Genomic DNA, 24,815 nt, shown 5'->3' on the forward strand with positions numbered 1-24,815 from the left:
TTTTAAAAAGGTAACATTAACAGGATTGCTGCAGATGCAAAAAGGAACTTGGAACATGCAATTACTGAATGGCTCGAAACTTTACCTAATGTGTTTAAATCCACAAAAGTAAACAAACCATCCCAGACAGCTCAGCACACAGACAGTGCAAGAAAACGACATTCTGTTTTTTCCAGGTGTAGGTCAGGGCAGTTGAGACATCTATAACTGAGCATAATTTCTTCTTCCTAAATCAAGGCTTCCGTGACTGAACATCATAGAGGCAGTTGTAAGAGTCAAACTGGCTCACAACATCTGCAGGAGCTCAGTAGTGCAGCAGTGTGCTGCACACATGTTAAGCAAGCAGCACTAAAATCTATAAGAACACGTCAAAGCAAAATGAAAAAGTATTTGATATGAAGAATTTCATGTCCATAACAGGAAGAAAACATGGAAACAACCTTTTCTGCAGGTCAGCAAGCTAAAAGCAGTAAGAGAAAAAGGCAGTTTGCAGCAATCCACACACAATAGATCTTGAGCATTACCTCCTTTTATCATGGACTGCACTTGCAGGGCACGAGATTTTTCGAAACAGCAACCAAAGCAATACTTTCAAGTCCATCCAGCAAACATCTGAATGACACAGCAGACTGAAATATTTCAAAGAGATCAAACATACACCAATAGCTACCTCTTGTTGCCTTGAATTAAAAGTGAAGAGTAGCTTATCTGGAAAGAAGAATCTAATTATAAAATGATCTTTTCTAAAGCATAAAGGAGAAAAGCACCAGTCTTTAAGGTGGAAACTCAGCTGGAGATGGACTGCAGTGTCTGTTTCTTTTTGCAAAGTAACAACTCAGAAGCACATTCAAAACCACATTTAAGCAGTAAACATTAAAACATGAAGTACTAAAGATGAGGATTGTAGGAGCATGATCCAAGGACCACGCTTATAACCCCAGATAGAAGCTTTAGGGAATTCAGATATACCTGTATTCAAGTACATAAAAAGAAGATCTGTACTATCTTACCACACATGCTTTTAGACAGACATTTGAGGGGTTTCAATTAGCATCTGTACTTCAAAAGAGATGATGTAATAGTCAGAGCAGCTAAGATTTTTTTTCATGTTTCTGTATGAATGGGAAAGAGATCCAGACATATCAGACTGATTATTTTATATTCTTCCGTAGACAGTCACTGTGGCTTTATGAAGAGGAATTTTTTTTTTCTCCTTAAACTTGTTTGCTTCTGTTTGGTTTTAAATTCTTTTAAAGAAAGTGTCACATTTTCAACATTAGCTCTGGTTTTTCACTATGCATAAAGTAAAAGAAGTACAGGTACAAGTGCACAGACAGCAAGGTGTTTCTTTGTAATACTCAAATGGAATAAACACAAGAATTTTCCATGGCTTCAGAGCTCTTCAGCCACAGCATCCTCCTTACACAGGCATACAGTTGCTTCAATTTTACTACCAAGAGCAAAAGCAAATTATATCATTATTATACTTTTTTCTTTACTAGACAACATGATCTATGTGCTACTATTAAGACTGACCAGAAGATAATATTCCTTTCTCAGAGAGATAAAAAGGTTTTTGAAATTTTATTATTAGGCCAAAGAGAGGCACGTCTAAGTTATTTTAGTTTTCTTTTGGGAAAAGGAGCTTGTCATAAAAGAAAGAGGAGAAAATCTAGGCAGCACGATCACTTTCCAGATGGATAGTCCTATCGTTAAGGCTTTCACACACGAAGCATCAGAAACCCAGGTTTCCAGGCCCTTCTCCAAGGACAACAGAGCTCTGACATTCCGGAGGCACACCAAAACACCAGGCCATCAACCCTTCTAGGGCAGCAAGGGGGCTTTTTTTCCCTTTCCTCATACAAAAGGCCTTCCCAGAAGAACTTCCACTAAAATATGTGCTTCTTCAAAACCTCCTGTGTTTTCCCCACAGAGGAAAAAGAAGATTAAGTTTTCAACCAGATGTAGTTACAGTTTTGTACAGAACTGCATTTGCAAGGAGAAGCTAACAGAATGAGAAAAAAAAAAAAGCTTTCTCTAAAGTTCTAGCAATACCTTTAATCATATTACAAGCTTAATGCATTACATTAATTTCTTTAAATTAACACAGTTGGACTTTTAGATCAAACAGAGAAGAGAAAAAACATTGTGATCCAACAAAAGCGTGTTATAAAAACACTGCTGTTCAAAACAGCTCAAGTATTTTCTTGTGCTTGAAGACTAACAAAGGGGTTTCTCCTTAAGGCAGTCATTAGGTGCTTTGTCTTTATTTTCGTTACTTTTTTTTTAAATGGTATAATATAATTTCTACCGCATTATTAAATACACTCTAACCTGAATTTCTGTGGATAGCAATTTTGTTAAGACACTGTTTTTTTGCTATCAGTTGTGATAGGAATGCTTTCTCTCATGTTTGCATTTTGCAGACCACAAGCCTCAGAAGATACTGTGGAAGAAACACGCTGGGCCAACCCACGCTGTTGATATGACACAAAGCACAGCCCAGTTTGGTATTCTTTCCACTCTGAAGGAGTGTCACATCAGGTAGTAGAAGTTTAATTATTTCTTTGCTGTTGAATGACTACCTGTTTACCTTTTTTTTTCCCAGCATTCTCCTGTTAGGCAAAATTTACCTTCTAATATTCTGGAGAGCCTTTAAATTGCTGCTGTCCAAGGGCCACAAATACAATGTGGCCATTCCACCCAGTCTGGGGGAAGAAGGGGGCTGATTTTGGAGACCCCCACACCTTCCCTTCCCCAGAGAGCCAAGGGAAGTCCATTAGAACTGGCAGGGCATGCAGAACGCAGGAGAGGGGGCTAATTGAGTTTAAAAGCTTGTAGCTGCAGCCTCATTTAGGAAATGCCTCCAGGCTTGCTCAAGAGTTTAGTCCTAAACCTAGACCACAAAGCAAACTGAATGTTCAACTCTACATGCCCAGAAAGGAAAGATCCTTTTCTATATACTCCTAAGCCCCACGTCATTAACCCCTTCAATCTTTCTCCCACAAAGTAGGATTGCTGGAATCATCTCCATTTTCTTTATCCTGAAGGCAGAACTACATACTGCTAACAGTTTCTATAATCTTGATTACAGATTTCTAGTACAATAAAACATCAGTATCATCATGTGAAATGAAGAATTCATCTTGTTAAATCTTGTTAAAAAATATCATTTTCAGCCTAAGCCAATTCAGAAAATAGAAATGGCCACAGAGAGTTTCAGAACAGAAAAAAGTTCACATTTGATTTTTTTTTTCTGCCACAGTGGCAACTATAGCTGGTATGTGAGAGCCTTTCTTCCTTAACCAACTGATTGTTAAGGCATTTAAATTATCTATAAAAATTATTTAAAATGGGATAACCCACAACCAGAACATCCACAGTATTTAATGGAGCTAATAAATGTGGAAGGAACCTGAGATAAGCCCCCAACCCAGTCAGGAACACATTCAAGAAATTTGAACAAATGCACCTTTGACCATAGGAGGACCTATTCTGAAATAATACCAAAACCATGGGAACAGCCACAACTATAGTTGTTCTCACATGCTTTGATTTTACTGACTCCAAGCTTTATTAAGCTTTTAGCGTCCTATAAAAACAGCTCCATGAAATAGCAGGAGAAACACTGAGGCTGAACATCCAGGAGCCCTTACATACATAAGTTTATACACAAACTGCAATCATGACTAAAGCAAGAAGTGGCATGATTGAAGTGGAGGGTCTAGTGCCCAAGTCTATCCAGGAGCAACTGAGGGAACTGGGGTTATGAAGTCTGGAGGCTCAGGGGGGAATTTATCACTCTCTATAACCACCCCACAGGAGGCTGCGGCAGACCATGTCTGAGTGTCAAGTATACTTTTTTCCCCAAGTAACAAGTGACAGAATAAGAAAAAATGGCCTTGAGTTGCACCAAGGGCCATTTAGATTTGATATTAGGAAAAAATTCTCCACCAAAAAGCCTGTCAAGCATTGGAAAAGGGTTCCCAGAGAAGTCATGAAGTCACCATCCCTGGGAATACACATGCTGCTCTGGCACAAGATTTAAGTGGTGTACCTGGCAGTGTTAGATTTGCTGTTGTACAAAATGATCTCACGTGCCTTTTCCAACCTGAATTATTAAATAAATGACAGGTTCAAATCACTGGCTCTGTTACCACATACACTGCTTTAGATAATGGCTAATTCCTTCCTTACATGGCACTTAAAATGTCATCATTATATTCTGAAACCCAAGCGGTTTCTGCAATCACCTGAATCATATGAATGCATTTTAAGACTGAGATCCGTAATATAGCTTCCTTCCTAGTGTATATACGCATTCCTACAGCCACAGTGAGAGTATTCCTACAGATAAAGCATTATCAGAGAGCCAGATTGTATCCCGGCCGTCCAGCAGTTACAGCTCTGCTCCATACAGCAGAACAGGAACATCTGGAATTCTGCTCTCGTAAGGGCAGCTGGGACTGCACTGCTACATCAGCAAATGAACTGTGCTCAGGTTATAAAATATACTTGGGGCTGTTCACAGAAAACTAACAACTATCCTGGTATTGAAGAAATTACTTGTGTACGAGGCACTTATTAAGAAAAATTTGTCAAAGTGCATAGTATGTTTTTCTGACATGGAAAAATTGCGCAGATTCACTCTATATTTTAATCCCATTGAGCATGAATTGTCCCCTTTCATTTCAGAAATTATTTCCTAAGTAGAAAAATAGTGTGATAACTAAGACTGGTTTTACCAAACCTGCCGCTAAAGAGAGATTTTTCACTAATTCATATTCTGATCTAACTAAAAACAAGTTTGGGTAAATGCTAGTTATTACTCCTCTCAAGTTCTGCTTTGGATTCATGTTACTCCTCAGAGTTTGTGGCAACAAGTGCAAGACAAATCATTAACTTCTCTTCAGAAAAGAGAAAAACTGAAAAGTACTGATTGCAGTAGCCAGGAATATTGGCCTACATGAAATCTTTCTTTACTAATATTCTTGAGTGTGGTAGTTTGAAGAGGCTTGGGTTTTGGTTAAGGGAAAAAACCAAGTGGGCTAGGCCAGTGCTCAACCCACTACGTTGAGGAAGAAATCAACAAAGACAATTGCTTTCAGTTGGCCAGTCATACCATTTATGTATTTTATTGACTGTTCTGATCAAGATTCCTTCCAAGATCAAAACATTTATAAGATTCTTTTTTTGCATGTATTGGAATGAATATTTTGGAAGAAGCTGGATTGTTCTATGAATGCACAGGTTTAGTAGAAAGCCATTTTGATTATCACAGATTTGTAAGACCCTGTTTATATACACTTGAGACACACTAGGTAAAGAAAATGCTCAATGAATTCTTCTGCTAAGATCCAAAGTTTCTAAGTTAATACAAAATTCTAAGAATAAATTAACTAGTCTTCTTCAATTCTGTTTACCTTCAGTATTAAGTAGATCCATGTCTACTTCATACACTTTGTATGTGTAGATTTTAGATATTTTAGATATGATTTGTTTTAAAGTGAGAACAGAAAGACATAACTAAATACCCACATTTACCACTCTCCAAATTTGAGACGTGCTATAAAAAGAAACAACTTCCCTGAAACTCCTACCCCTTTAGCAACTTCTAATATTTCATTATAGTTCATGAGGTATAAGTTGGCTTTAAGATTTGTTAACACTGCATGAATATTTTGACAAGAGTCCATCCACATAGCCAAAATTGGAAATAGCTAAGTATTTACATGGTATAGTACCAGAACTTCACACAGTGAACCAGTTTAAAGGCAGCAAAAAGGCCTAAGTGAAATTTGCAAAGGCAGTTGTAAAGAAATAATGCAACGATTGTAACATCTCCTGCCAGAAGTGGTGAAGCACTTTAAACAAGTTTCACTTACACAGCATTTCTTCTCCTCCTTTGAAATATATTCTAAAAAAAGCTTCACAATTAACATATTGTATACATTTTGCAAGGTTTTCAAAGATCAGGAACTGTTTCTGGAAAGACTCACTCCAATTTGGCAAATAATTAGAGCACACATTACACCAAGGTGCATTAAATGTTTGACATATGTGAAGGTACAGAAACATGTACTTACAGACAGTTAAGTTCAGTAAGCAAAACAAAGTCAGATATAATTTTAAATGGGGGCAAGAAAAGAAAAAAAAAAAAGGAATAAAGAGAGCGAGGGTAAGGACAAGAACTCTAAGCAGCAGAAAACATTACAACAGCCAAGTGGAAACAAATGAGATATTATAGCTGGGGTGCAGTCACAGGACTATGTGTAACTGTGTTACAGCGAAACACCAAGAGATTCTGGTGAGACTAGTTCTGTGTGTGACTTCAGGAAAAGTATAAAGAAGCATATTCAAAAGACAACGAGCACAAAGAAAACACAGTCATGACTATTGACAATGGTGAATTCTGTACCAAATGTGTGAACGGGACATGAGTGAGGCAAAATAGAATCGGCCCCCCTTGGCCAGGGATTTTAGTAGTGACACAAGCCAAGCAACCTAAACAGAAAATGTCTGTCTGTGCTAGGGGAGGAAGACATAAACCACCACAAAAACAAACTGCTTTCCTCATGGAAGAATGGCTACTTTGGACAACATTTGGCACGACAAGTTCAAAGGGCTATTTCATCTGCATTGTAAGTACAGACCCAGAGATTTTTCAGTATTCCTGTCTCCATGCTATTGTTTTCTGTGCCATTAATGGCATTTAAATTATAGACCTGCTGCAGCCATGTAGTCAAAACACCACATCACCCAGTGACACACAGTATTATAATGTCAGTGTGTCTGTGTTTTAGCTGTGCTTTCATATACTCTACTTCTCTTCAATCACCCTTTCTCTCTGCCAAAGGATAGATACAAGAGACAAGTCTATCTTTAGCTCCACAAAAATTTCTTACTCAGGCAGCTGCAACACTTCATTCATCACATATCCAAGTCTCTTGTTTACAGCAATGAGATTTTTAGATGGACAAATAATACAGAGGCAGATGAAAAAACCATGGAGAATTCAAAATGAAAATACAGGATATTGCTAGGGAGCCAGAAATATGCTTCAAAGAAAACTAATTTCTAAACTACATCAGGTGGGATTTCTTGGGTTTTGGGTAATTTTGAGTATTAGGTATTTTTTGTATTTTGTATATCAGTAAAGTATTCCATATTTACTGAAATATTGTTTCCCAGAAGCATAATACTGTATGTATTTACCTTTACATACAGTTACTCACAATGATAAATATTGATTAAATAACAACTTATTCTTTGATAGCATCTTAAGAGAATATATTGATATTTCTTAACAATTGCAAGGGCAAATCTGAAACATTTCTTTTTCTAAATTATACTACTAAAAAGCTGAACTGGTCATAGCAGGTCACTAAAGAGCAAGGTACCAAATTCAGAATTTTAGCTAGCATTTGAAATTTTTTTCAGTCTCAAAAGCCTCAAGCAAGCTATTTCAAGGTCACAGAACTCCTGGGGGGTGTGTGGGGGGACAACTGCTCCTAGAGGCTGGTCTGCTGCTTGTAGCCTTCAAATGGACAGCCCCACTTAAGATCAAAGATTTATATATGGAATAATCTTCAAGATTCCCTACTTTCCTACTTTCTGCATGTGCAATTCATAATTTCAAGCACTCAGACCCCCAAAGTATGCACATTAAGAAAAAAAAAATCACAATATTAAGTTAGTAAGCTAATTTTACTCTCTTTTGGCTTGTTTTTAATGCCATATGTAAAACATCAGTGGTTTTTGCTTATTAAAAGCATAGTCTCAGTTCAGAAAAGCCAAATATCAGGAATTCATGAAAACTTTTGTGCACATTCTAAACTTTACAAGAACATCTAGGGCAACTGAATATATTTAGCAGTTCAACTAAACTTTCAATTTTTTTCCACCGGGCAGAAGAAGACAAAAATCAACCTACAATTTTCTTTCGAAATCTTGGAATTACTTTACATTTTTCTAAATGAAAACAGTTTTTAATATTTTAGTTATGTAGCTTTTGTATTTCTTTGTTTTCCCCTCCAATGCCATGTGATTTATCTCTTCCCACACTTCATTTTCAACGTCATCCCAAGTTACAATGATTTGGCATTGGATAGAGAACTGTGGAAGCATAACAACACTCCCCCCAGCTTTTCACTCATCCTTTCTCACAGTCAAACCACAGCAAAAGGCCACCACACTATGGGCATTGGACAAAGTCATGCATATATATGAAGATATATGGGGTATATATAGGAAAATGTTTGGGGTATTTTCCAAGTGTCAGTAATGAAAAAGATACATTTATTTTTCCTGACCTTTAGAACAGAAAGCTAAGTATCATTCAGATACAGAAGTTGTTCTTAAACAGCTGACAAACATTTAGAAGTAAATCTATGTTAAAGTCTTCTGCTGTCTGAACTATCAACAGAAGGGCCTCTAATGCAGTTCAGTCAAAACTTACCAACCAATATCAGAGATACTGAAATAAGTGGGGACACTCTGGAAATAAGGGAAGTTGGAAGGGACCTCAGTCCCTCAGCTGAGTCCAGTGTGCTGCTCAAACCAGAGAAAAACCTGGCATTACCCTGTGCTGGGCAACGTGTCCCAATTTCAAGCATCGGTAAAATGGAAGATACCAGCCTCCCCTCACATGTCAGCAGCAATACAAGGCAAAATTTTATGCATTTATTCGATACAAAATTGTACATAGGAGCTTATATTAGCCAGTGTCTGAATTGGAAGAAACATTTACATTTTAGCTGTAACATTTAACTGCCCTTTGTGTCATGTATTCTCCTATGTGAAGAGAAACAGCTGTGGTATGTCAGATACTACCCACGGTAACCACTGCTAAATGCACTCAATTTAGAACAGACCACTAGACAATCGTGTATTAGGTGACTTGGTGTGATCACTGAATCTTGATACAGACAACATTTTGCAAATACTTTTCGGTTTTGAATCATTTAAATCTGACCATATTTATCAATGCCCCACTAATATTTAATTTCTCATCAATTAATGTAATTCACTACAACTGCCTCAAAGGCTCTTAAGGAGTTGATGGAGACAGCCTGGACTAGATTCAATCCAAGTACTGATGGTTTGTTCTGACAATTCAAACAAAAAATCCTCCTTGTACAGAAGTAATCATCCTTTCCTAAACTCAGCTTTAAAAGTCAGCACAAGAATTTCCATTTAACTTCACTAAAAGGAAAGTAAAGTAACATCAGACCCTTTTCAAAACCTACTTTGAAGGCTGTTTAGCCCAGAGCTAGCCCTGGAACAGCTCACTGTTTATAAGTGAGTGTGACAATCCCTCCCAAAAGAATCTATTAAAAGATACTCAGTTTGAATTCTCAAAAACTGGAGATCTTCTGCATAGAGTCTGTCTCCTTTAGTTGATTCAGTAAACTTGATCTCTGACCTTTAAATAAGGGTTAAAACACCAGATATTCTGTTCAGACATCTTGAAAAGATGTGGTATTTCCTGACAACCATTTCATTCATACTCGAAAACAGCTGGCTGCAAACCCGTGTTCCAGGTATAGAATGAAAGAGCTCACTTGGGAAAAGGTAGAATACCTTTTGCTCTACCCCATGCTGCAAACTGGGGTAGCAGGTCCATTTTTACACTGACTGATATGTCCTACTGATGAGGCAACAGGAAATTCACTGACAGAATAGGAAGGGGACTGCATTTGAACACAAACCAAGTGAGAACGATCAGTACCCTCTGCATTCGCTCTTACAAATCACAAGTCTCAAGTCAGACTACATATTTATTTCCAAGATTTTCAAGGATATTAATGATTGAATATATTCCATTTTACACCTTGTTGCATATTTTCATATCCTTTTCCTTTTTAATCAAAGGAAAACACCATTTTATTATTCAATTCAGGATGTATCACAAAGAAATAGGTGTACTACTACTTTTCCAATATATGCATTCTTCAATACTTGTGTAGAACAACACAAAATTAGATGCTTAGGTCAGTATATTTTCTAGCAGATATTATTGGTGGAGTTCTTAGAAATAAGTCTTTACAAAAATCTATATAAAAATATTTTGGTTTTCTTCTCAACTACATAGAAAGTGAAGTCCAGCAAACAGACAAAAATACTTGACAGTGTAAAAGCCTTTTTCACTCTTGACCATCAGAGAAATCTGTTGTATTGTGTCTCAAAGACTTTCTTTTATTCAGACCTGTTTACACTCAATCATGTCCTTGGTGACCAAATTTTGAATTTCCTGATGAAATATTTCTGTGTATGCATGAGTTACAGATTTTTTCAGCCATTTCCCTGGTTTCTCCAGGTAAACTCCTTCAACTACATCTTCCAATTTCAACTTGCATACAATGATAGCATGACTGTCTGGAATACTTCATTTCTACAGACAAAAAATCCAGCTGCACATATTTAATCCTTTTCTTGCACAGTCCAAACAAACACCTATGTTCAGGGATGTGTGGTGGGACTGAAGGGCACACAAGAAGGTAGAAACTTTTCCTCCTGTCCACACTTTTCACTGCCAACCCTCACTCAGATGCACAGGGTTGTACAGAAACTTGCAGCAGGCCTACCATATCTATAATTTTTAAATACAGTTATAGATTTAATGATAATAAAATTAAAAAAATTGAGTAAAATTTAAGCTACCACATTAGAAAGAGTTTGCATATCAGTTCAATAATTAATTACTTTTTTAATCAGATGATTACATACCCTCTGGAGTGAACATAAATTCGCATAATCTGGGAACTGTTTTGCTGAGCTCATCCAGACACCTCTTTTTAAGCTGCAGGTCTGGACAAACACTTTAATCACATACCTAGCAGATGAAACATTATCAGTTTTCATTATTAAATGCCTATCTTTGAGTTGAAGAAATATGGAGAGAATACTTGAAGAGCAAAGAAACCAAAACCAACTCCAAAAGAAGAGAGACTTTCCAAACCCACAGAAACATCTATGCCTGCATTCTGGTCCGGAAAAATACCTCTATCACCTAATACAGCAAAAACTTTCTCATCATAATTTTCCCAAACATAAGAAAAGCAGGAAACTGTGTAAGTACAGTACAATGAAAATGCCAAACCTAAACAGAATCACAAGCGAACATCCATGAAAATTTTAACAAGAAATTATATAAATAGTGCACTGAATTATCTTCAGTTTATAATTACCAACTTAGTCATAAGCCACAGACACATAACCCCTTGCAATGCAATTGCCCAGCTGCCACAGTTCACAAGAGAAAGAGAACTCCCAAGGCTATTATTTCCTTTTTTTCCAGTGCATTTTTGCAACATATTTTTTTGAGTTTTATCTTTAGAGTCCAGCTGGAAGCACGTTTCTGTTGCCAGCTAGTTTTCCCCTATAAACTCCCTCCCTCATGAAGGGAAAATGCAGAACAGCCGTGCAGTGGTGGGAGAAGCAGGAAAGTAAAGGGGAAAAATACAATCAGAAGCAGTAGAAGCAGTGGTTCTACCAGACCCATGTATTAGGCAGCATCTTTTTAGTCATAATAACTCTTGAAATGCACCTCATCATAAGCTATTACACACCACACCTCTCACAAGAATAGGCATGTTTACCATGTTTCTGTGCCCTCATTTTACATAAGCAACCTTTGTTCTCCTTGTCTCAAAGTAACAAATGAAAAATCAAATGAAAGTAAGATCCATACTATAGCGCATTTGGACAAGTAGTATTTTTCAAGTATGCCCAAAAGGCATCTAGAGAAGAGTAACTAAATTAATTTCAATTACCTGATCTTCTGAACAATAAACAAAACTGGCATAAAGTTTCAGTAATAAAGCAGTCAAACACGAGTAAGGAAGCTCAAAACTCAGTTCACTTCTTCCAAAGTCAATGTAAAACAAAAATACCTTGGGAAATCCCCACTTGAAAAAGAAAGTACTCCTTTATTAGGAGAACTCAAGTTGGCATACATAGGGTGGAAGAAAACTGCATAGCACTTGTAAAGGTTCAGCTTTGCAAATAGGAAAGGCTAAAACTCTCTTACACTGAAAGTAAATCATAGCATCCAGAATTAAGGTTGTCAAAGGAGAAAAATTGCCTTAAAGGTTGTAGGTTACTCCCAGTAGTAATTCTCCATATTAAAAATCTTTAAACGAGAAATTTCTCTCCGAAATCTCATTTTCCAACATTTATTTTCAGAAAAGAGCCTGTAAGAAATAACAGGACTTCTGTTTTTATCTGTCTTGTTGACAGGGTAATAATCCTATAGTTTTTCTACATATAAATATTTTTTTATACATTCTCAGGTTTAACTTTCAGTGTAAGATTTAGTAAAAAGTTAGTTTGCATTCTAAACATCTTTTTCAGACCCTCAAATTCATATGCTAATGTTTTCAGCTTTCAAATTCATATGCATAAATACCAGGTTCATACATCTAGAATTAGCAGTTGAAGCTAAGCTTTTTGATAATGGAAACAGACTTTGAGGCTCTGATTTACCTGTTAAGCCTCTTCCTGGAAAACTATGGAGCTGGAGAAAACACATCCTGCATGCAGATTTCTTGGCTGTGCAGTGTCACACATCACCCAGGAGCTGTCACTTCAGCAGAAGGAGCAGTACCAACTTAGACCTATGAGGAAAGCAGAACACCCAGCAAAGAATACATTAGCTTCTGAGTTAAGGACAAGAGGAGTCAACCATAACCCACAATCATTGCAGCCATTTCCTAGTTAAAAGGCAGAGTCCTGAAAATATGTTAGAGCAACCAAAGGTCTGAACTTACAGTTCAGCTAAGCACTGCAGTCATCTCCCAAGCATCAATACCCAAAATATCCATAGAGATTTATGTCTAGGGAATAGATAGAGCTGCCTAAAGAACTGCACACATAAAAATACTCTCAGAACTCTGCAGGTTGAAGATAGTACTCCTAAACTATGTGGAGGAATAATGAGAGCCACAGGCCCAGAACCGCAATCTTTAAACTTTTGCTGGCCTTACAGCAATATGGCCAGAAACTCTGTCCTGGAATTTGGCCTTGAAAACACTTCTCTAGCAACTGACAAAGGAGCAGGCACTTGTACTGCCTCTCTCTGAAGTAACTGCTTACCCATGCAGGGCACAGACCTTGGATTTCAAACCTAAACCCACCCCCAGCTACAAGAAGATGATTGTGATTGAGGGATGCTCCCAAATGTTTCCTCAAGAAGCAAAGAGCAATTTAAACATTGGTTTGGCAATAGAGAATACACCCGGTAGTCGAGACGCCATCCTCCCTTGTGTTTGGGATTTGTTCTGATGCCTGCTCAGAAGAGCAGACAGCAGAGGGAATGGGACCTGCACACACTGTCAGCCTGCGGTGCAAGACACGCTGAAGTGACACCAGCGGGGCACTCCGCAGAGGGGGACTCAGCTCCAGCCTGCCCCAACTAACAGAGAAGTTTTCTGGCAGGTATTTTGTGGCCAGTGGCGTTGGGCTCCTCCATGGTGAGACAACTGAATGGGCTGTTTTGAGAATTCAGATTTTGTATGTGCTAATTAAGCACCTTAACCCAGCTTTGGAACACATTTAACAGAAATACAGCAGCTTGATCAGTCTTACACTAGGCTATTTTTTTTTATGATTGTTTTAAATGCCTACTAAAAACTATCTGCATATTTTAAGTGTGATTGAAAAATTAACTCCATTTCTTCTTATACAAACAAATGGCTCTTAGCATTTTCAGAAGGGCCCCTGGATTCTATAAAAATTGGAAATGCCATGAAGATACATTCGCAATTATGAACAAATCGGTTTGCACGTTTACCATCAGCATTACCTTTTCTGAGTTTAATTTTAATATTACACCATTTTAATTCTCAGCATGGCAACTGTGCACAAACATCATCTGCGTGGTGAATGCTGGGGGTAGCTGAACTGCTTTACAGGAGCTCTGCTGGGTGGTGTTCTGTGCACGTGCAAGGCAGTGTGATATCGGAGCTTACACTTGACTGCAAGCGAACTAGTTCTTTAAAACAGAGGAATTTCTAAATTCACAGAGCAAAAGGTCTGGCAAGTGAAGAACTAAATGACAAATACCATATCAGCTGAGCATAAAAGCATTCCATACCCACACTTTCAGACCAGAGACCAGTTTAACTCCTTAACCATGCAGGATGGCAAAACATTTGTTACATAACAGCAACTTCACATGGCATTTTTACATCCTGCCATCTTTTCACTGAAGAATAGAAGATTAGACTTCTACCGACTCTGAGAGACGGGGAGTGGAGCCAGCAGCAATATTTAGCACAGAGTGACTGATTTCTGGCACCATCTAGCTTCTCTGCAACAGGAATCTGGCAGCCTGGTAGGTACTTTTCAAAGACACTGATTGAATAGTTGATACTAGTGCCATACAAAGGCTCAAGACAGCGTAAGAAAGAATAAGAAAAAAGTAGTTTTGGGGCTTAAGACTTACTCTTTGGTTTTTTTTTTTTTTCCTCCAAATGAAGATCATGAGGTAAAAGTCCTGGGCAGCATACCAAAGCCAAGAGAACGCAGACTCTGTTTGTCATTCAGCTTCTGACTATGCAACTCTGCCAAATATCTATAATATATATGAAAGTATTAGACACAAAGAAGCCATAATGCAAGCAAGACTATTAATTGTTCATTTAATGAGACATGGTATAATCTGAAGAGAACAGATTTGTTTTGACCAGTGGAACTATTCCTAACTTCAACTCAGGAACTGCAAGATTCCGACAATTATTTGTAACTATAAAGAGAGTGGATTTATATTCATTCACTGGTCTGAAGGGGTTTTGAATGCTAGAAACGTCAATCCACCACCACCAACTCTGCTGACCATTTGAGAAAAGCAGCCATGTTTTATAGAGAATGTCAAAATTCATTAACTGATGAGATATACAGCCTTTGGATGCTTGTGCTCGGTAAAATTTTGCAGAAACATATTTACTTGTCAGCATGTGTATATGCTTACAGACTCCCACGCTGGTAAATCAGAAAGGAAGACAAATAGGTTGGTTTATATAGCGGAGGAAATGACAGAGAAAAAGGAGGAAAAAAAGAAAAAAAACAATCCTTCTGGACTATACCAGACAAGCAAGCACAGTCTCTCCAATTCAGAACTTTTTTCCAATTCCTACAGTGTGACTTTCTTTCCATTTGTCCGAAATCACCTGTAATGTGCTTGAGGAGCTAATCCCTACACATTCGGTTTACTCGGCACAGGCCCAATGAAAGCAAGGATTCTCAAATGCATGACAAACCCAACCCACTTTCTCACTTCGTCTTTTCAACTGCATGTGACCACAGCTACTGAAAATAGAAAATTAGCTACATTTACACACAAGTAATACATAGGAGTCTCCTAGAAGGAAAAAATGGAACATAGTTACATGCTTTTTCCTATAATCCACTTAAAGTAATACTTCTCTCCCTCAGGGTCATAGCATATTCAGTTAAGGCACTTTCTCAGTGAAAAGGTCTAGGGCTATTCTGCTGTTATTCATTCACGATCAGCTCTGGTTTTGTGATATCATCCAATAAACTGAAGCATAAATGGAAGGGAGGCATAACTATGTGTTTTAATGTATTTCAAAGGGGTTTTTTTATTTAAGAGGAGTGTTGTGTTCTCTTTTCCCTAGATATGCAGGTTTTTTAGACTTCACATTTTCCACTATTTTGGTTGGACAAGACTAAGAAGCACCATACATTTTCCATGACACAGGGACATGTGATGACTGAAGATTAGTAAGCCAGTATTTGGTGTGGCATGAATAAGAATATCCAAGTGGGAAGGAATTTCAAGATTTAGATCTAAGAACTCAAATTCATCCAATCTGAACCACAGGCAGAAGTCTAAACCAAAATTTGAAACTACCCTCAAAGTCAGCACCCATCATTTCAAGACACTTTATACTCACTGAACAGTTAGAGATCAAAATGAAAGAGCAAGCAAAGCAAAATGAGGTAATGAGAGCAAGGCAGAGAACATGTTCATAGAGGGGAAAGGGAAATTGAGCCGTCTGTCATTACCATCTGATTTGGATGCCTCTTAATGGGTTTATATTCAGTTCTATGTTGTTGAGCTGTAATTACTACAAAAAAATGAGGTTTTACATCTCAGAATGTTCTGGGTTGGAAGGCACCCACAAGGATCATCGAATCCCAGTTGAGTGAACAACCCATAGCGGATTGAACCCACAGACTTGGTGTTAGCCCCACACTCTCACCATGTTTAGAAGTAAAGTATCTTGGGTTATTGCAAGGTGTTCACCTGAGAGACAAACTGCAAGGAATTTCATTTCTGTGATATTCTTACACTCAGATTTCAATCTTCAGTGAAGCACAAAATAAGAGCACTGGGATTTTCAGCAGCAATTCCCCTGAGTATCAAGAAAAGAGAATTTTTTAAATCCCTTGGTCCTTTTGAAATTCTCTGCATGCAATTTCAGGGTAACGTATTGTTTTAAAAAGCCTGGTAGGGAATTCTCTGGAAAGCAAAAAGTTAGATTTCCTGATATGCACACATGCAAACCTCTGTCTCCTGCGTCCTCATGTACCAAAATGTTGTAAATTTAGCCAAAAAAAAAAAAAAAAAAAAAAAAAAAGGTCAAATCCATAGCCACAAGAATGCACTGCATGCATTTATGTAAATATTTTCAAAAGACATATTATGCAGGTAATCCAATATAATCATAAAGAGCTGAATGAGATTCTGATCCTGACATTAAGAACCAAAAATAGGTGCTTAAGAACTGGAAAGATGGCAAAGAGGAGACAGTAAAAGTGCTAAAAACATTATAGGAAACTTTATATTTTAAATTCAGGTGGAGTCTGTCATGAGCAGCCCAGTCTTTTTTTGCACTGAATAATTCCCATATCACATCTCAGATACAAATATCAAAGACAACTTTCTAGTCTTGCAAGCATGCTTAGAGAGAAGGAAGGGAAAAGCAAAAAATACCAATAAACTCCCCCCTACCCCACTTTTTCTCACCTTACTGGCCAATACTTCTCATTTTTATCAAACAACCTGAGGAACTCTCCTCCTAGACAGAGGAGAAGACTGAAATGAGGTAACTGAATGCACATGGTATGTGCATCCTACCATGCTTTTATTTTATAATTTAAACTCATATATATATATATATATATATATATATTTCTCCAATAACAGGGAAAGTTGCAGTTTTAGACAAAAATGGGTCTAGGATCTGCTACTTTTATTGGTTTGTTAAATGAATTTTATATTAGAGAAGAATCTAGATCTTAGAAATCATTTGTCTTCAAATTCCTCCCAGTTTTTACCTCAGAAGCATGGTGGCTAAGTATCTGAGCTGTTTGTTCTTCTTCCTCACCTCACTGTGTTTGACATTAGATTAGCAGTGCTGTGAACACCGTGTGACAATAGTACTGAGCTCAAGACAGGACCCTCATGTGCCAAGGAAAAAAAATCTAAATTTCACAAGAAGAAAATTAAGTTTCAGAAACATGAGACTGGTTATAGCCTTTCTTTTGCCATAGTCCCATATTCTGTTCTTCCTTCCATCCTATTCACTAATTTATTTCTCAGTCTTGTACTCCATCTGCCAAGCCTTCAGTGACAGCCTTTGGAACCTTAAACCAGGCTCAATGAGTAGGTTGAGGTCAGCTGTCAGATCCATGGGATCAGAAAGATCAGAACACATTTATCCAAATCCCAAGTGCACTGTGATATTCAGACAGCTATGCTGCCTGCTAGTTATCAGGTGGAATTGAAAACAAAAGTTATATTAAAAGACAGCAGGACCATTATTTCTCCTTTCTGCCCCACCTCTTCAAGTGCCTGAGGTCATTTTCCACAACAAAAATGAAAGCCCTTCTTGAAAGTGTTTTTGTGCTAAACAGCAGTGGTTAATTTCTTGCAACTAATTAGTTATTCAAGTGAAAGTATAATGATCCTCCAGCATGATTGAAAGTACTCCAACTGAGTTTCCTGCTAACAGCATACTTCTAGAAAAGATGCAATAAATCAGCAGGGTTATGGAAATCTTTAAACAAAAGCAAGTCTATGACAGGAGCCCATTAAAGATATAGCCACGTAATATTTACGCACCTAACTGACTTGTGCTTTTAACCCAGCACTTTCAGCTAGAGCTTTTTAGCACCTGGGTCGTATTCAGTGAGAATGAAATTCATCCTGTCTGCTAAGAGCCAGCATGACATCTCTGCTTTCAGTGTTCAGAATATAGAGTTACCATAGGGTTTAAAGGATGGAACTCCCTTCAAATGTAATTTCATCCAGATATTTCTAAATAAAAATACAAACAGAATGCCTTTGAACAGCACAGAAAATTTAATCTGTAAGCCTCAAACTCCCTGATTACCTTTAGCAAGGAAAGAGGCAGGTACTGACACAAGACTGGTTTATAAATCTAGGGAGGTATTGATGCAGAAACGTAACTCCTCAGATACCCAATATCACCTATGATTGTTCAGATTCTGATTCTTGTTTAGGAGTGGTTACCAAGATGGTAAGAGGGCAATTTCAGGTCCTGACTGTGTAAAATATCATCCACTTACTCCTAAACCTACTAACTCATTACAGAGTTTGTAGAAAAGCAAGACCCTGTGGTGGAAAAATGCATTTTGATAATGTTTGAGGCTTCTGGGTGCCACAGATGTACTGATCTGTTTAAATTTCCAAAACAAATAGATATTTCCTTTTCTTTTTTCGCATTAAACTGTCTGCATGAGTGCTTGCATGCATATTTGCGCAACACATAAGTGCACCGTGAAGCAAAGAGAATGGTTTAATTTATTAACTTACTGGGCTGTGTATGTTTTCCCTCATCCCATTCACTCATTTACTTCATTGACAATCTCCTAGTCGGTCTTCCCACAGTTTTAAAAGGCAGAATTTGAATTCACAAACCAATTTGTGTTGAAAATACAATTTTGTGGCCTAACTTTCCTTGCAGCAGCAAACAGCTGCAAAAAGGGGAAACCTTCTGCTGTGAGGTTAGAAAAAGGAGACCTCAGGCAAAGATGTAGGAACTACTGTTTGCTTGGGACTCTGGGAAGTGGGGATTGAAGGACAGAGAAAAGGAAACCAGACATCACTCCCCCTTTCCACTAAAATCAACTTTGTCTCCACCATAAGTTCTTGGGCCAATGACCACTTTCAACTCACACCTTCTGTTGGAAAAATAAATTAGAAGTCCAGCTTTATTTTGTCAGTGGAAAGTTTAAAGTGGTCACTGGAGCACAAAGCTTTTCAAAGGGTAGCTGAGCTCAACAAGGACAGGGAGGAGGATGTTGAGAAAGCCACACAAACACAGGCAGATTACAAACCATTAAAGGACATGCTGTTTTTCAATAATAAAGATAAGGCCTTTAGAAAAGTTCTGGTAATTTCTATATATGTATTGTGGGCTGTTTTTCTTTAGAAGAGTATGTATTACTTAAAAAAAACCCTCTGCCAGAGCAGGAAAAGGTATTTTGTGTTTGTGTGCGCTGGTCTTGATAAAAAAAAGAGCCACCAGAAAACAGTAAACTAACTAGGCATTTGCTCCCTGAATACATGGGATTATGCTTCACATTTGTGCTGTAAATCATTGGATCCTGTACAAGTAATTGTACTGCAAGGGGTTTTGCTATGCTAAATATTTAAACTGTGTGCCCAGTCCTTCAAAGTCTGAGCTTATTCTGTGTTCAGAGCTTTTTAGAGTCGAGTCAATAGCATATTTGTTTTGAATGGCTGTTCCTAGATAACAGTTACAAAAATCCAAAACTTGTTTACATCATTTAACATGCCTAAGAGCTTAACTTGAGACATTAAAAATGCCACACAACAAGCAAGAAAAAAAATGCATTCCTTTAGTATAGTCTCTACTGGTGAAAAGAAGTTACACCATCAAAAAGCAAAAAAGAACATTTTGCCAACTCTGGACCAAGAATTGCTTTGTTTTTAAACTGGAGCAATGACAGGCATAAAAAGACTTCAAGGAATTTCCTCTTCTCCCTGAAGATAGTCATGAGCCTTTCTACTGGCCCAGACCTCATGTCGTGGTGATTGCAAGGACAGGCACGTCCTGTGGGTCCTAAGCAGAAGCCCTTGTTTATCAGAGTGTGCAAAATGTGGAAAAGAGTCCAAGCAAATCAGGCAATTCCATCACTCCTAGGAAAACTGGTCCCATCTGAGCAGTACCTTCAGCTCCTACAGGCATTTACAGCAGCTGTGTGGCAAATGCCCCTGGCCCATTTTCTTAGCTTGTATGGCTACCTTAAGAACAAGACTTCACCAACAGACACTTTACACACAGACAGTCGTCGAGTGTCCTAGACATTCTCAAACTGCATTTGGGTCTAAATACTGTAAAGTATGGTAATGCTTTGGGGAACAAAGATGAAGCATAATTTCTCATCTGTTTCAAATTACACATGGAAAATACCAAGGATGTCAGTAAGAAATAGATTTACATAGAGAAATTTCACAAAGGAAAAAATTGCAGAAATGCCAAAATACAATTACAGCAAAGGAAATAATGCAACCAGGCAATGATTTACCACCCTCATATTTTCAGAATCACAGTTCTAATTGTTAGAATCCAGTGCAGCATAGTAGACACTGCATTTGAAAAAAACAAGTCTTTCATATCTCTATGCTACCTCGAGAGGTCCTGATGCCTAATCTGGAAGCAGACAACTCAAAAAGGTGCCTCTTTTCCAGGGAAGACGTGACTTCCCCTCCAAGGGCCTGGGGCACTCTCCCTCAAATGCTAATAGCTTGAGTTGTGTGCAATAGCCCTGTATTGTTTATATAGCACTTCACATGTTCAAAGCACTATGAGATATCAGCCATCACTACACTTTTATGAGGCTGTAAGTATTACCCACTAAACATCAGGGTTCAAATGACTTGCTTTTGATCAAAAGAAACTTTGTGCAGCAGGACCATAATTATTTGAATTTGGTAATTCTCACAGACCATTCCTATGGCAACACAGAATGAAGAGGGGGAAGGGATATTAAAGCCAATTGCTATTGCATTCTGCTCTGGCAGTGAGATGGGCACATGGAGGATCTCTTAAGCAAAGCTACACTCACGGCACCTTTATAGAAAATTCTAGAACTGTATTTTAAAAATCAGGAGCAACAACTAAACAAAAGGTTTTGAAAGCTCACAAGCATGTTTTTCTAAATGTATCTGCTTCACATATTGACTGTGAAGAACATAAAAGACAACATGCAAATGGTACTGAAGTACTCCAGAAATCCTAAAAGGGGGGTTCTGAATTCATTCCAAAGCAATTTGGGAGTTTTTATACCAAGAATATTAGTCGGCAACTTAAAATCAAGTCTGTTTTCTGCAGAAAAAGAACTGGAGTCTTATGCTTTATGGCTGACTACAATAGAACTCAAGTTTTAAAAATATAGAATGTTTTTGCCCTCCATTTTTATACATACGTTCTTCCTATGAAAGTTCAACTATGCTGACATTTATATCTCTAGTCTCAAAGTATCAGGGTTCTGTTCCTGAAAAAGAATACAAACACAAAGATGTTGAAAAACAACTTATGTATCCACACTACATATGACAACCAAATAAAGGCTTGACCTAAATGCTGAACAGGATAGATGCTGAAGATTCTTCTCTTTACAACTGAAATAATTTTATCCAAGAATCATAACGCTGAGATTGAAGGCAGAATAAGAAAACTCTTATCCTCTGCCCATCCTATCCCACAATATTGTCTTTCCCACCTCTTACGTTTTGCCTCATACACAGCCCTGATTTCCACACACATTATGTTTTCAGAGCACACCTTCACAGTTATTGGCCTCAGAACCTTGCCTGCAGAAGCACGTGGGAAACAGATCAGATTACTAAGACAAAAATGTAGAGCACTACACACAGTCCAGGTTCATCAAATAAGAAAAGATGCCTGCTTAAAGCTATCACGGGAAGGGGGAGGGAAAGAAATTAATCTTCAAAGGCAGCAATGAGTGCAAGAGAATAACTAACAGAACCTTTTGTGTTTTAGCCAGGTTGATCCGGTTGCTATGAATATTTACCCTCTATCTTATAACTTTCTGTTGGCATTTTTCAGGTACAAGCCACACAGATCTAACTCTATGCCAGATTATGCTTCCAATTTCTACTGTTTTGACTAAGATTGCTGGAAAATTTAAATTACTGAAATATTTGCTAAAATATTAAATTTTAAGTATAACATCAATAGGTGAGCATTACTTCATGGATATTGATGTAAGAACCAGTTACCATACTCCATCTACTGATCTAAAGAACAGATGTTTGCATATGATTTATGGACACTGAAATATGTGCATATCTTCCATAAATAGTAATGTGTTCCAGTAACAAAGAGTGGGGAATTGCGATCCAAAGGAAATTGTAGGCAGTGTTAGAGTTTACCAGTTTACCAATTTCTTGGCTTTAAATAAAGAGCAAACCTCATAGAGCCAGGGCCTGAATCCTGTATGCTGGAAAAGTGCTTGCAATTTCAGACAGGACTAACAACATGAAGTAATAAACTGCAGTCAGGCTCAAAAGTGCAGATATAAAAGAGCATTTAGAACGTGAGTACAACTACGATTTGTTAAATAAGCGTAACAATTTATATTGATTGAGATGCAGTAAGTCTAAACAGTAAGTATGTACTGGCTGTATGTACTTTGACATTAAATTTGGGCTTGGAAATTTCTTTAGTATCAAGATTTAACAAAATACTAATCAGGTAAAATTCTGATGGTCAAAGCGTAGTTTTGAGCTCTGCAATTAAATTATTTCTGGAAGTGCAATCAAATATTTGATTGAACTAATATCACTGCTGCTCCTCACATTTGTTCTGTTCCTAAATTAGCTTGACTCATCAGTATCCCACCTCATAGCCTGTGTTGGAAACATGTAATATTAGCTGATGGGTTTCATTTCAAGAGCACAGTCAATTTCTGGACAGCAGACTTACAGAAAATCTTAGTCAAAGCCTACAAACACATGAAGCAGCATGTTTTGGAGATGTCACAGTCTCTGGGCCATGAGAACTCTCATAAGACTGAGTGAACTTCAGCTCACTCTGTGATGGCTATGCATCAATATAATATGCATAATATAATATAATATAATAAATCAATATAATCAAATAAGTTTTGATTTAGTTTAAAAACCAGTTTTGTGGACAATATTTCACCTCAAAGTGTTTTCTGGTTTTCCACCCTCATATTTTATGAGTAAGAACCAGGAATATACATAAAAAGGCATCTTTGCCAAATGCAGAATTTAAAGAAGGCAATCACAATCTCTTGCTCCTGTCTCAGGCTGCCATGCACTAGTGCCTCAGGATGTTATGCAGCTGCTACTTTTTCCCAGAGATGGCTGTACTTCAGTAAATGGTGAAATACTCTCTCAAACTTTTTTTTTTTTTCCCCTAGCAGAGGCTAACAGAGATGTTTCCATAGGACTAAGACAACATAAAAACATGGTGATTGTGTGGTTGGATTTCTTGAAAAACACTAGCCTTAAATTTACTGCATCAGTAATTAGGAGCTGATACTATACTCCAACACCCTACAGAAACAACTGCAGTTAGTGTGTAGAATACAGTGAGTCTTAGATTACAGTGACTGTTATCTGATTCTGTTCTTGCAGTTTTTAACATCAGAGAAGAAACAATTACTTTTCATTTTGTCCTCCTGATAGCTGCACAGATTTTTTGATTTCCAAATATAACTCAAAGTCATCTAAGAACAAATTGAATTTCTAATAACTACAGTCAACTGGATTTAATTCCTTTCAGTGGAAGCACAGCAGAGTCAATACTTACTGAGATTTAGTATTACTGCTGATTTATTGAAAGTAAAATGTCAATACAACATGAGAATTTGTCATTTTAGAAAGGTTTAATAAAAAAGATGAACACAACACAAAAAAAAATTGAAAATATAAGAACCAATAACTGATCATTCTAATTCACTTTTTTTTCCAGATGAGCATCCAGGTGTCAGCTGGTGTAAATGCAGATACCACTGACGTCAATGGAGCTGTGTCAGTTTACTCTAGCTGAGAATCTGATCCCAAGTATGCTACTGCCATTTTTAGATGCTGCCACTGGAATTCACTTTTGCAAGACAATTAAAAAAACATATCCACACATTGCATTTCTTCCTGTCCCCAAGTGTAAACTGGAAGTCTGTCGACAGACTGTGGGAGAGGACAAGTGGGAGGTGGAAGTAGCCAACAACTGCATCCATGAGATAACTTTGCAGTATCAGTATGAACACTGTTCTGTTGTCTTCCTTTTATACAAATGAATATTTGGCTTCAAAAAGTTTTAACTCCACCTTCCAGTAACAAACAACTCTATGTCAGCAAAAGAAAAATGATACTGTAAACCACGTGGAGTATCTACCCTGTAAATCTGTTAACATGGTATTTTAACCAGTATACAATCTGGATAGACTGTTTTAATGCACCATTAGAAAAAGTACCTAAAGCTACAAGGCTGAGCTCTGTATTTGTTCCTAAGCAATCTCGCTGCTTTACCAGCAATAAGACTGGTAACAGTTCTAAGGCAGCTGTTTGAAGTGGCCAGCAAGACAGATTTATATCTGGCTGACATCCTTCATATCTCATCTAGCAATTGTGTGGGCAAGAGAAGAGGGAGAAAGGAAAAGGTGGGGCAATAAGCTGAGAAGAGCAGTACTTGACAGCTCCACCATTTCTAAGCAGTGAGAGGGAGCTTTTGTCTCTGTTTCACATAAGGCTGTTGTTAACATGAGTGCATTGTGTAACAGCTGCCCAGCATTAACCAGCACAA

The 24,815-nt window shown here is 37.7% G+C and overlaps 1 long non-coding RNA gene across 1 annotated transcript in view; it reads right to left on the reverse strand.

Moving 5' to 3' along the window:
- Window positions 1–12,614, reverse strand: part of LOC136364643 (uncharacterized) — a 191,537-nt gene extending 178,923 nt beyond the window's left edge. Inside the window, exon 1 of the long non-coding RNA XR_010744192.1 lies at window positions 12,487–12,614. This is a non-coding gene — a long non-coding RNA (uncharacterized lncRNA). The remainder of the gene's footprint in view (window positions 1–12,486) is intronic.
- Between the last annotated feature and the right edge of the window lie 12,201 nt (window positions 12,615–24,815).

The sequence above is a fragment of the Sylvia atricapilla genome, chromosome 9, assembly GCF_009819655.1.
Source record: "Sylvia atricapilla isolate bSylAtr1 chromosome 9, bSylAtr1.pri, whole genome shotgun sequence".
In the NCBI taxonomy this organism is placed as follows: domain Eukaryota; kingdom Metazoa; phylum Chordata; class Aves; order Passeriformes; family Sylviidae; genus Sylvia; species Sylvia atricapilla.